Source organism: Aedes aegypti, chromosome 2, assembly GCF_002204515.2.
Source record: "Aedes aegypti strain LVP_AGWG chromosome 2, AaegL5.0 Primary Assembly, whole genome shotgun sequence".
Lineage (NCBI taxonomy): Eukaryota > Metazoa > Arthropoda > Insecta > Diptera > Culicidae > Aedes > Aedes aegypti.
This window is the reverse complement of record NC_035108.1, coordinates 449903493-449917344: the sequence shown is the minus strand read 5'-3', so window position 1 is coordinate 449917344 and position 13852 is coordinate 449903493. Positions and strand designations below refer to the sequence as shown.

At 35.4% G+C, this 13852-nt stretch overlaps 1 long non-coding RNA gene across 1 annotated transcript; it reads right to left on the bottom strand.

The window, feature by feature from the left end:
* Positions 1-509: 509 nt before the first annotated feature.
* Positions 510-952, bottom strand: LOC110676074. Its single transcript, XR_002500049.1, has 2 exons — positions 641-952; positions 510-575 (listed from the first exon to the last, which is right to left on the bottom strand). It is a non-coding gene; the product is annotated as an uncharacterized LOC110676074 (long non-coding RNA).
* Between the last annotated feature and the right edge of the window lie 12900 nt (positions 953-13852).

The following is a 13852-nucleotide window of genomic DNA, read 5'->3' as shown; positions in this document are numbered from 1 at the left end:
GCCTTTCTGCTTCCTGTACCTCCAATGGAAATAGCTCTCGATCCATCGTGTTCCACGGACAATTCCTCTTTCCTTTTCTGAAACCTTTCTTCGGCCATCCTCTTCATCTTTAGCATCTCTCGTTCTAGCTCTAGTTCCGCAATACGCGTCTGTTCTTGGCGCTCTAACTCCCGTTGAAAATTTCGTAGCTTGATTTGCCTCATCAGCTCCAGACTATGTTTATGGGCTTCATCGGCCTTTTGTTGCTCCATTTCGTTAGCTATCCACTGTTCACTTTTCTCGTATCCTGTGTCGCTCTTTGTAGTATTTCTGCATGCCTCACAGGTCCACGAAATATCCTTGACCTCGTCTGTAACGTCCACGCACGAGAAGTGGAACCAGCGCTTACAGACATCGCAGTAAACCATCTGCTGGTCTGCATGATTCGGCTTATCACATAGTCCACAGTCATAGCCGGTGGCATTGAGGTTAGAATTATCTTCCTCGTTATCACTCATCATTTATTTTTGAGTTTGTTCGGACGAGTGAAAGCAAAACTCCTTTTTTGCAGCAACCTTTTACAGTGTAGCTCAAAACTAAAAGTAAAGCATTTTATTAGAACAATTTGTTAGTTAGTGGATCGATTTCAATATATTTTTACCACTCACATAAATGGTTTTCTTTTTCCTCTTCCAATTCCGAACAATAAATTTGCGCTCTATTTCGCTTAGAACCTAAGAATTCATTCCGTTAGTGTTACAAAAGTAAATGCGGTTGATTATATTACTTACAAATCGTTGATAATAGTTGTTTATATCAATAAAGTAGCGAATTCACTCAAATAATGAAAATATAATCTAGCACGTTTTCAAGATCACTTCCAATTCCCTTTCTTTTTCATAATCTGTCATATAACCTGTCATCTCGGATGTCACTTCGCAGCAGAAAACCCAGTTGTTGAGCGCAGTGGTGCCATCAACCTTGTTTATGCTATATCTTTTTTTATTTATTGATGAAATCGTAAACGGTTTTCTGTGTATCGTTCAACTATTATTCTACAATGTTATGAAAATACAGAAACTATCAAAATGCTTTCGGTAGAAGAACTAAATAGATTTTGCAAAAACTTCTAAGAAAAACTGTTCGTCAAGTTTAAGCATTATTTTTCGCATGAAAAAAATCCTAAATTTAATGAACAAATTGTATGTTGGTATCTTTTACTATTCAACTTAAGGTAGAGCTTTTAAAAACATCAATAATATTCCATCAGTTCCTGACGCTGAGTCACTTTAGTGATCTATTCCTTATGGTCAAATTTGCTGATACACCATCTTTTTACTACCAGCAAAAAAGTAAAGTAATAAGCGTGTTCAAAACTGGTTTAGATTACTAAAGAAACTATATATGTATAAAAAAAGCAAAATCTTGAGTTTTAACCGCATTCTTGGGTACCAAATTTACTCTTTATGGTCGTTTTATTGAAAAATCCCATACTTTTAAAATTATATACGCATGTTTATCGATCTAGAGCAAACTGTAAGCGTTTTTCTCAAAATATTTTGATAGGTAGTCTCAGAATAACACATTCTGAAAATAATACATGCAAAATAAATTTGATTTAATTCAAGTAGTGTTCCCAATCTTGATGATTGTCATTGTGCTTTGAGTGGTCTTCTGAAAATAAATTATTTGTTTTTCTATTGTGCTTAAAATATGACGTGGGGACTAAATCAGCAACTCTATGAAGGCGTAAGTTATTTTTATTATAAATACTATATTATTACTTCCGTCTGGACGTACTTTAAACCTTAAAATTCTACTCATATCAGTTCCATTTAAATTTAAGATATTTTTCTTTAAAAAAAATTGATAAAAAATGATTTTATGATATCTGCAAAATTGCTTCTCCAAAAATAACTTGATATTTTTTAGCAAGCTTCTAATTGATTATGCTTTCTAAGTACAACCATTTTTTGAAAATAAAATATATGAATTGTCGAATTTTCCTGCCGATTTTAAATAATCCTTGATTTTGATAACCTCCAAAAATCGACCGTTCTAAACGTTGTGCCTTATTAGTGTGAAATCATATTATTTTGGTAACTTTTTTATTACCACAGCATTGTACAATATTAGTCGAACGATGTACAGAAAACCGATTTCGATTTCATTGATAAATCAAAAAGATATTGCATGTCCAAAGTGTCCACTTTATAAAATGAACAGTCCTTATTCACTACGACGGCCGAATAAGAGGAGCAGCGTGTCAAAATTTTGGTCAGCAAGAGAATCCGACATTCTCGCACAACTTATGTGAATGTGGATTTCAAGCAGCTTCCGGAACAGGAGTTTTATACCGCATCAGAAAAAAAAAGTAGAAGGTCGAAGTTTTCAAAACTATCAAACTACCGAAATTTCCGAAACAATGCGTCGTCTGACATGGCAAATACACGTGTGGTCTAAAATGTGACATTTTCATCACTATGGGAACCATCAATTAAGAGACCTACGTCTAGGATTGCCTCGAAAAGCGACTGCTACCAATCCTTGAAGCAACATAGTAGACCTGTGGTGTACTAGCCAGACTTGGCAAGCTTCTACTATGGGGAAAAGGCAGTCGAGTGAAGCGATGCTATCAACGTGGTTTTGGTGCTCAAGGACCACAATCCTCTCAACAGTTCAGAACTCCATCATATCGAACGGTATTGGACCTTGGGCAGATGAAATTAAAAACAAAAACTAATAAATCCATGGAAAACGAGCAGCAGTTTAAATCGAACTGGCGTTCGGCGGCGAATAAGGTCGAAACTGTGCAAAACTTTATGGAAGGGGTTATCTTAAATACCCTGTAGTTCGGATTTGGCAAACCAAAATGAAATATGAAGATTTTTTCCTTTAAATATATTAAATAAGCTACCGAAAGAAAATAAGAAGGTTTTTGTATCATGAATTTTGACTAAATGACACGATTTTTTATCGACCAATTTTTGCGTGTTCCAGTCTTTACGCGTCGGTCGTCCAAAGGAATTTTGGAATATCTCCGGATCCAGATGATCAAACCTCAAAACACACACAAATTTTAAAAATAGAAGATTTTTTTTAGAATTTATGAGAAAATAGTGGATAAATATCGAGAAACAAAAAAGATAACGCGATTTGAATAGTTTTTGCGGTAGAAAATGAAACTTCCAGTAGAAGGGTTAACGTTTAAATTATAGTATTGCATTTCATAACAACAAAGCAGCTAAAATGTTCGTTGTTCTTCATGTATTAGCTTTTATGAGCAACGAATAAAAATTTCAACAGATAATTTTTGAAATAATCCGAAACGAAGTTTTGATCATGTTGCTCATGATCAAATGCAACTTCCTGTGAAGGATAATTTTAGGCACATGAAAGTTGCATAATAACCCTCTTTGGACACAGCGTGGGGCGTTATGGTGACTGTTCCTTTCTGTTGACTGCCGCAGTGATATCTGAGGAGCTGGAGTTTGAGGCGCAGGACAAAAGGGTCAACAGTTTTAATAAAGAGATAAAGGGCTTCATGTAGAATGTGACTTTTTGTTTTCGGATCGGGGTGACGTTTGTGGAAAGAGAGGCAAATTACATGGTTGGGTCATTTCGGTTGGATTGTGTCAACTTCATGATTTAATTTTATCCATAATATTGTAATCGAATTAACTTTCGGATACTTTTCACCCATTCATACTGTCTTTTGATGCGATTAGAGCGATAGATAAAAGGGGAGTTTTATGTGCTTCTGGACGGTCACAAAAGCGAGCAAATCCGCAATGCTCAATCATGGTACCAAGTCCGAGAAAAACTTGATTAACAACTCCATAACCATAAAGAGCAGCTTCTATTATCTCAAAAAACCCGCAAAACAAACTGAAACAAAGCAGAAATCATAAATAATGTGAACCTTCTGTCTTGACTGTGATAAAAAATAGCAACGGAAGCGGGGGGAAATCCTTCGAAAAATTTCAACCATCTTTCGGGCTCTCCTACCCGGGGTAGAAAGACCAAATGGAGAATATTAACCTCAGCCGGCAATAAATTATTCATCCTTTTCAAAAATAGCGCAAAACGGCGAGCAGGATGACTGTCAAGGTAAGTGAGGGTGCACCGTGGCGGAATAGCATAGCATGAGCAGCTTTTGTTGCAAGTCAACTTGATTAAGTGCTCACCGGAAGTTTTAGCAGGAGTAGCAACGTGACAGCAGCAGTGTGAGATAGGCTTTTGTGACGACGGGGCAATGAGGTTGCCGTTTCTTGTGAAGGGGCATCTTCCCGGATCGGATCGCTCTGGATGGCCCGTTTCCGCTTTTCATCGTCATTTTAGCTCTCTTGTTAATCGAATCACGGATGCCCTCCGCTTTGTTAGCGATGGGAATGAAGTGCGAATTGTAAAGTGGAAGTAATGATGCATCACAAATCATACGGAATGACTTGTTATTAAATTGTTTGAAACATTTCATTGAAGCCTCAAATACAATTTATTGTATTGCACTAGAAATTTGAAAATTTTGTCTGGTGGCTTTCTATGTTTGACTACATAAACTAACGATTCTGGTCTTGTCGTTTTTCAGTCTTAAAAAAAGACACGGACATCGTCTACAGCCGTTGAGCTGCGCAGACTGTAACTTAACACTATACAACGGACAAGCATTCTCGTAGGCCTTCTCATTATTTTTTCATAGTCTGCTCGTCGGCTTCATCGCCTTTTTGTCATCTTTTCATCGCCTTCATGTTGCTTTTTTGTAAACTTTTCTTCGTCTTTCATCTCTTCGTCGTTCAATCTTCGTTTACTCGTTGTCTTACTAATGTCGTCTTCTGGTCATCTTCTCGTAGTTTTTTCGTCCACTTTGTATATTAGGCATTATCTTCTTGTCAAGATCTTATCGTCTGTTCGTCATCTTCGTCATATGCTTGTCGTCTTCCCGTCGTTTCATGGTCATCCTCCCAACGTCTTCACGTTGTCTTTTCGTCATCTTCTCGTTGTTTTAATTTAATCGTTTTCTGATTATCCGTCTCTTCGTCGTTGTTTTCTGGTCATTTTCTCGTAGTATTCTCATCCTCTTTTTGTCGTCATTTTGTAAAATTATCTTTGTCTTTTAGTCGTTGTCTCGTCGTCTTCTCATTAAATTTTTGTCGTAATCTCATCGTCTGTTCATCGTCTTCGTCATCTTTTCGTCGTTTTTCCGTAATCTTTCCATCGCCTTATCGCCGTCTTCGTGTTTTTTGTCGTTCATCCATTGTATTTCCGTTGTATATTATGGTCTCGTCGTCTTTTTCGGAATCGTTTTCTGGTATCGTTCTATCGTCTTCTGGTCCTAATCTTCTTCTTCTTTCTGGCATTACGTCCCCACTGGGACAAAGCCTGCTTCTCAGCTTAGTGTTCTTATGAGCACTTCCACAGTTATTAACTGAGAGCTTACTATGCCAATGACCATTTTTGCATACGTATATCGTGTGGCATGTACGAAGATACTCTATGCCCTGGGAAGTCGAGAAAATTTCCAACCCGAAAAGATCCTCGACTGGTGGGATTCGAACCCACGACCCTCAGCTTGGTCTTGCTGAATAGCTGCGCGTTTACCGCTACGGCTATCTGGGCCCCCTGGTTTCTGGTCCTAATCTTGTTGTCTATTAGTCGACCACTTTTTTGTCGTCTTTGCTTCATCATTTCTCTCTCTTTTGCCGTCGATTCCTAGTAGCCTTCTCGTCGTCTTTTCTATTTTCTTCCTCATCTTTCATCGTGTCTTCGCGAAGTCATTTTTTGCCACCTGTTCGACATCTTTTCATCTTCTTCATGCTGCTTTTCTGTCGTTTTTTCTCATTGTTTCTCATCATATTCCTGTCGTCTTAATGACATATTTTCATCATTTCATTCGTATTTTTATAGTTGTTTTCTCGTCTTTTTAACTTTTTGTTTTCCCAAACACTCTTGTCTTCATGTTGTCTTTTCGTATTGTTTAATCATATCGTCTTTCGTCGCCTTCTCGTTGGCTCATTTTTATAGTCTGCTGCTCATCTTCTAGTAATCTTTTCGTCCTTATTTGTCATTATTTCGTAGAATTTTCTTCGCTTTTTAGCTCGCATCGTCTACTTATTATCAACTCGTCGTTATATCATCGTCTGTTAGTCCTCTTCTTTGTATTTTTATCGTCTTTTCTTAGTTTTTCTCGTCTCGTCATCTTTTTTTCGTCATCTTCTCGTTACTGTTGATTCTTTTTTCGTCGTCCTCAGGTAACCTTTTCGTAGTCTTTTCATTGTCTGTCGTCTTCTTATTGATTTTTCCATTGTCTGTCGTCTTATTATTGACTTTTTGTCTTCTCTTGATCGTTCTTTCATTGTATTTTCGTTATGTTTTTATCTTCTCGTCGTCTGTTCGTTGTCTCTCGTGGTCTTTTCGTATCCGTTTCGTCGACTTCCCGTCGTTTTCATGTCATTTTCTGATCATGTTCTCATCTTCTTCTAGTCCTACTCTCGTATTAGTCATCTCATCGTCTCCTATCCATCATCTTTTCGTCATCATGTCATCTTCTTTTTCCTCTCTTTCTTTCATAGACTTCTAGTAGCCTTCTAGTCGTCTTCTTGTCATCATATCGTAGCCTAATCGTATTTTCCTCGAATCTTCTCGTCGTTTCTTTGCCGTCTTTTCGACGTTATATCGACATCTTATAGTTGTGTATTAGCGGTCTAAATGTCTTTTCGTCGTATTTTCGTTGTCATTTCAACGTTCGTCGTCTTATCGTAGTTTTTTCGTCGTTTTTACGACGTTTTTCGTCGTCTTTTTGTCAACTTTTCGTCTTGTCATCTTGTCGTCGTCTTTTCAATGTCTTTTCGTCGGTTTTTTATCGTCGTTTTGCCGTCTTTTCAATGACTTTTCATCGTCGTCTCGTTGTTGTTTCTCATTGTCTTTTTGTTATCTTTTCATAAACTTTTAACCGTCATCTCGTTGTAGTTTCTCATTGTCATTTTACCGTCTTCTCGTCTTCTTGTCTTCTCGACTTTTTGTCCTCTGGTCTTCTCTTTTCGTTGTATAAACGTCGAGGTTTTATCACTTTTCCGCTGTCTCTTCATCGATATCTTGTCTTTTTTGTCATCTTTTCATCGTATTTTTGCTGTCTTTTTGGCTTCCCGTAGTCTTTTAGTCTTTCGCCTTCGCCTTCGCCTTCGCCTTTGCCTTCGCCTTCGCCTTAATCGTGTTTTCGACGTGTTTCCATCGTTTTCAAGTCGTCTTCTGTTCGCTTATTAGTCATTTTCAAGTCGTCTTTTGATCGTTATTCCGTTATGTTTTAGTAGATGTCTAGTTGTTTTCTCATCGCCTTTTTGTCGTCCTTCCGTCCTCTCTTCTTTTCATATTATCGTCTCTTGTTGTATGAACTCGAGGTTTTATCGCTTTTACGGCGTCTTTTTGTCGGTATCTTGTCGTTTTTGTCATCTCTTATTATCTTTCCATCTTATTCTCGCTAACTCGTCGTCTTCTATTAGTCTTTTAATAGTCTTTTCGCCTTCCCCTCATCATCTTCTGGTCGTCTCCTACTCTTGTCGTCTTTTGATCCTCTTCTCTTAGTCGTTTCTAGTAATCTTCTCGATGCCTTCTCGTCAGCTTCTCATCGCCTTTTTGTCGTCCTTTCGCTGTTTTCTGGAAATATTCTCGTCGTTTTTAGTTATCTTCAGATCATCTACTTGTCGTCTTATGGTCATGATCTCTTTGTCCCTACGTCATTTCTATCTTCTTGTCGTTTGTTCATGGTCTTTCCATCATCTTCTCATCGTATTTTCGTCTTCTCGTCGTCTCATCGTCTTCTCATCGTCTTCTCGTCACATTCTCGTCTTCTCGTCGTCTTCTCGTCGTCTCATCGTCTTCTCATCGTCTTCTCGTCTTCTCGTCTTCTCGTCTTCTCGTCTTCTCGTCTTCTCGTCTTCTCGTCTTCTCGTCTTCTCGTCTTCTCGTCTTCTCGTCTTCTCGTCTTCTCGTCTTCTCGTCTTCTCGTCTTCTCGTCTTCTCGTCTTCTCGTCTTCTCGTCTTCTCGTCTTCTCGTCTTCTCGTCTTCTCGTCTTCTCGTCTTCTCGTCTTCTCGTCTTCTCGTCTTCTCGTCTTCTCGTCTTCTCGTCTTCTTGTTTTCTCGTCTTCTCGTCTTCTCGTCTTCTCGTCTTCTCGTCTTCTCGTCATAATTTCTTTGCTTCTAGTATTTTAGTGGTCTTCTTGTAATCTTCTCACCATCTTCAGATCATACTCTCGTTGTCTTTTGGTCATCTTCTTGTCATTGAAAGGCGTCTTCTGGTCATCTTCTCTTCGCCTTTAATAAATCTTTTTGTCGTCTTTAAAAAATCTTTTAATCTTTTGGTCATCTTCTCGTCATCCTTTAGTATGTTCGCCATCTTCTCTTCGTCTTTGAGTCGTCCTCTGGTCATCTTCTCGCCATATTCAGGTTACCTTCTCGTCGTCTTTTCATCGTCTTTTCTCTCGTAGTCTTCTCGTCACCTTCTCATCGCCTTTCATTGTCCTCTGTTTGTTTTGAAGTCTGATTTCTTGTCTCCTCCTCTCCTAATTTTCCCCTTCTTTGTTCAATTTTCCGTTCGAGAATCGTTATCTTCTTCATTAACGTAATTGAAGACAATTTTTCAACATTGTAGAGCATTTTGTTGGTTTTCTCAATCGAATAAAAAATTCCGCACTAGATACAAGACAATTTATGCATACATCCCTAAATGCTTTCACTAGATATGCAAGAGTGATAACACGTTCCAATTTGCCAGCCCGAGGAACCATTCCAACACAGAACAATACCACACAGACGCATCCGCATAAATTAGCGTTTACGTAATTGAATTAAAAGTTGTAATCCGTCCGATTGCCGACAGCATGTAGACAACCAGAACCAAATTCAGAGCCTTGAACCTCCACTTGCGTTCCCCAGACGGGACCCATATCAGTGCGAAACGTAATTAAACTTACGCCATTTCACCTACCAACCGACTTGGGGATGGATGTGATCAGGCGAAGAAGGAAGATGTACTTGGAGTCCATAAAACCACTCGCACACGCACTGTTCCTCTTAAGGGATGGATCCATTTGCGGGAAAGTACCGAAGACGTGTGTATCTTAATGCTTTCTCCCTGGAACTGTTAGTCGAGAACAGCAAACGAGTGAGTGGCTTCGAGCAAGTTTATGTTCATGTGGTTGCGTGTTCAATTAACTTATTTGCAACGGCATTTCCTCACACGGTTAACAATCCTTCGGGGGAAGATGATTACACACAGTGTTTGTAATGGAGGGTGAATGGCTCAAAGCGGGAATGAAGAGAAGGAGAATATAATCGACAGAAGAATTTGATCTGCCTCATTTGTTTTGTGGTTAAGAAGTATATGTTCCTGAAAAACATTGAATTCTGAAAACTATCTCTAAACAAGATTGTTTTTAACAGAAGAAAGTAGCAGAGTTGGCTCATTTTGAGTCAAAAGAAGTCATATGAAATTGAAATGAAATTGAAATGAAATTGAAATGAAATTGAAATGAAATTGAAATGAAATTGAAATGAAATTGAAATGAAATTGAAATGAAATTGAAATGAAATTGAAATGAAATTGAAATGAAATTGAAATGAAATTGAAATGAAATTGAAATGAATGAAATTGAAATGAAATTGAAATGAAATTGAAATGAAATTGAAATGAAATTGAAATGAAATTGAAATGAAATTGAAATGAAATTGAAATGAAATTGAAATGAAATTGAAATGAAATTGAAATGAAATTGAAATGAAATTGAAATGAAATTGAAATGAAATTGAAATGAAATTGAAATGAAATTGAAATGAAATTGAAATGAAATTGAAATGAAATTGAAATGAAATTGAAATGAAATTGAAATGAAATTGAAATGAAATTGAAATGAAATTGAAATGAAATTGAAATGAAATTGAAATGAAATTGAAATGAAATTGAAATGAAATTGAAATGAAATTGAAATGAAATTGAAATGAAATTGAAATGAAATTGAAATGAAATTGAAATGAAATTGAAATGAAATTGAAATGAAATTGAAATGAAATTGAAATGAAATTGAAATGAAATTGAAATGAAATTGAAATGAAATTGAAATGAAATTGAAATGAAATTGAAATGAAATTGAAATGAAATTGAAATGAAATTGAAATGAAATTGAAATGAAATTGAAATGAAATTGAAATGAAATTGAAATGAAATTGAAATGAAATTGAAATGAAATTGAAATGAAATTGAAATGAAATTGAAATGAAATTGAAATGAAATTGAAATGAAATTGAAATGAAATTGAAATGAAATTGAAATGAAATTGAAATGAAATTGAAATGAAATTGAAATGAAATTGATATGAAATTAAAATGAAATTTAAATGAAATTGAAATGAAATTGTATTGAAAATCAAATGACAGGTTCATTGAAATGAAAAGTACATGATCTTTAAAGGAAAATAAAACATATCGTATTCATAAACAAGAGAATAAGTTTATCCAATGAACACTATTGTTCTGTCTATGGACTGCTTCCGAAAAAAATAAAAATAGTTCACATGACCAGACATCTGACCAGCCATGATTTCATCCCCCTCGACAGCAAGACTTACTGTCGCAGCATATATGTAGCTAATGTTATTTGTTGTCTGGCCCGCTTTCCGACCTGTGGCTTTGCAGGAGCAAGAGTCTCGTTCCATAAGCGACACTCGTTGCACTGAAACCAGAGCAGTGTCCGTTGTAATCATCATCATCGGCGACGTCGTCAGGGAATATAATACGCTTAGTCAGAGGATCGCGTGGAGAAAGTTTTATATTTTTTTCGTTCCACCACATGCCGAAGCCACTTATTCTGGGGGATAATCCTGGAATGTTGATTTTATTTTCCATCTGAATAAATCCCGAATCTCAGCGGCACTGGTGGAAGTTTCTATGATTAATAGTAAGGATAAGTTTGCTGAACATATAATGGATTTTGGGGTGGTCTGAAAGCAACAGAGTAAAAGCATTGAGTGCTGAAAAGGCCTTCTGAGATGTGAGGTCTATAAAAATGTACTACATTTTAGCAAACACACCATAATTTATGTGGGCAATAAAAGTGGAATGAAAAGATATTTAATTTTGTCACGACATTCTTTAATGTCTTTTCCCATGTGTGCTTCACAGGAAAAGATTTTCTTTTATACCAAGATTGAAGTTCAGAGGTTTTCTGTCATGCAGAGATGTTTAAGGAATTTCAACTATCATTTAGTTTAAAGATCATCAAGAAGATCTAACAAATTATAACAAAAGATTTTATAACAAAATGAGCTCTTGCACAAGTAAAATTTCGATTATAGAGATTTGGGCAATCAAAAGTGAAGAAACAAATCAAGTCTGCTGTAATCAATCTCCGCAAACAACACATCAAAGTCCAATCTGCAAATGAGCACCAATTAGCATCCTGGCAGCTGTGTACGAAAGCACACGAAGCATAAATTAATTGTCAGGAAATGACCCGGTTGGGCATTCCGGAACGACACCGCTACTTCGAAACTGGATGAATGTTGATTGAACCCCTCCGAACCTCTGTTCAGTGCACACTAAATGGTTGACCGTGACCAACCCCTTTTCTGATTTCGGTTTTTGCTCCGATGACCGTGAAGCTGCTGGGGGAGCTAATTTCGTACTCGACTGATTTTACGACCAGATAATTCCATATTTACTCCTAATGGATATCGAATAAACATACATTTTCCCACCTTCTAGGATCTATGCCGGCGACCAAAGCAGAAGCTGCAAATTGTACATGGAACACACGTAGAATTCAGAAGCAGTTATCGTAAATTGCTTCATTTACCCTGTTGCAGTGCAGGTTGAAGCGTAAATTCATGTCACATAGTCTTGTCTTCTATTTCATTTCAATTTGATTTCAATTTCATTTCAATTACATTTCAATTACATTTGAATTTCATTTCAATTTCATTTCAATTTCATTTCAATTTCATTTCAATTTCATTTCAATTTCATTTCAATTTCATTTCAATTTCATTTCAATTTCATTTCAATTTCATTTCAATTTCATTTCAATTTCATTTCAATTTCATTTCAATTTCATTTCAATTTCATTTCAATTTCATTTCAATTTCATTTCAATTTCATTTCAATTTCATTTCAATTTCATTTCAATTTCATTTCAATTTCATTTCAATTTCATTTCAATTTCATTTCAATTTCATTTCAATTTCATTTCAATTTCATTTCAATTTCATTTCAATTTCATTTCAATTTCATTTCAATTTCATTTCAATTTCATTTCAATTTCATTTCAATTTCATTTCAATTTCATTTCAATTTCATTTCAATTTCATTTCAATTTCATTTCAATTTCATTTCAATTTCATTTCAATTTCATTTCAATTTCATTTCAATTTCATTTCAATTTCATTTCAATTTCATTTCAATTTCATTTCAATTTCATTTCAATTTCATTTCAATTTCATTTCAATTTCATTTCAATTTCATTTCAATTTCATTTCAATTTCATTTCAATTTCATTTCAATTTCATTTCAATTTCATTTCAATTTCATTTCAATTTCATTTCAATTTCATTTCAATTTCATTTCAATTTCATTTCAATTTCATTTCAATTTCATTTCAATTTCATTTCAATTTCATTCATTTCAATTTCATTTCAATTTCATTTCAATTTCATTTCAATTTCATTTCAATTTCATTTCAATTTCATTTCAATTTCATTTCAATTTCATTTCAATTTCATTTCAATTTCATTTCAATTTCATTTCAATTTCATTTCAATTTCATTTCAATTTCATTTCAATTTCATTTCAATTTCATTTCAATTTCATTTCAATTTCATTTCAATTTCATTTCAATTTCATTTCAATTTCATTTCAATTTCATTTCAATTTCATTTCAATTTCATTTCAATTTCATTTGAAATTCATTTGGAGTTTTTGGTAGCATTCTACTCAAATGTCTGACTTTTCGTTGATTATAAAAGTTAGTTCGGAAAATACATTGACGACTAAAATGCAATATAAATTTTCCGATACACACACACGATAGTAATTTCTTTATCCCAAGGGGACAATCACTATCAACACCGAAAAGCTATTGTCCAAGCGTGCATCGAATGATGCAGCGAGATTGGATTTTCGGCACACAGTTCGGTGTAATTCCATTGTTACATGCAACGTGCACCGTGGCGAGGTGTTAAAGCGATTATTCTCCTACCCCGAAAAGCGACAGCGAACATCCCCATCAATGATACAAATTGAGCGTGTTTGGAATACTTTCCTTGCTTTTGAAAGTATAAAGCACTGTGATGCTGCGTGCAATCCTGTATGGTATTTGGTGGTGCTAGCCCGACTACCAAATCATATCAAAATTATGTCATAAAAATATCACATTCATATATTTAGATGTAACATAATTATTTAAAATCATTTATAACAGAATTATATCAGAATTTGTTACTGTTTTTCCTCACCACTTCAAGAGTACCAACAACCTCAATGGTAGACTCGATTTTTCTTTTAACATTACATGGCCTATTTTCATCTTCGTCCTTTACTTAAAAAAAAGGCTTACATATGATAACAAATATTCCAGCCATTTAGTGGAATACCTATAAGTAAATTAGAAACCGTATTTAGTACTATACAATTTAATTTCACTAGTACACGACACTGAAGACGGCCTTACAGTTGAGATCGAAATACGCGTATCTGTCAAAGGATACAAACTCTAGTGGAAACAAATGGTACAGTACTATAAATTCGATTCTTCATTTACTAAGACTTACACATTCAAACACATTTACCCAAAATGAGAAAAATATGTATGATTTCTACCCATATTGATTC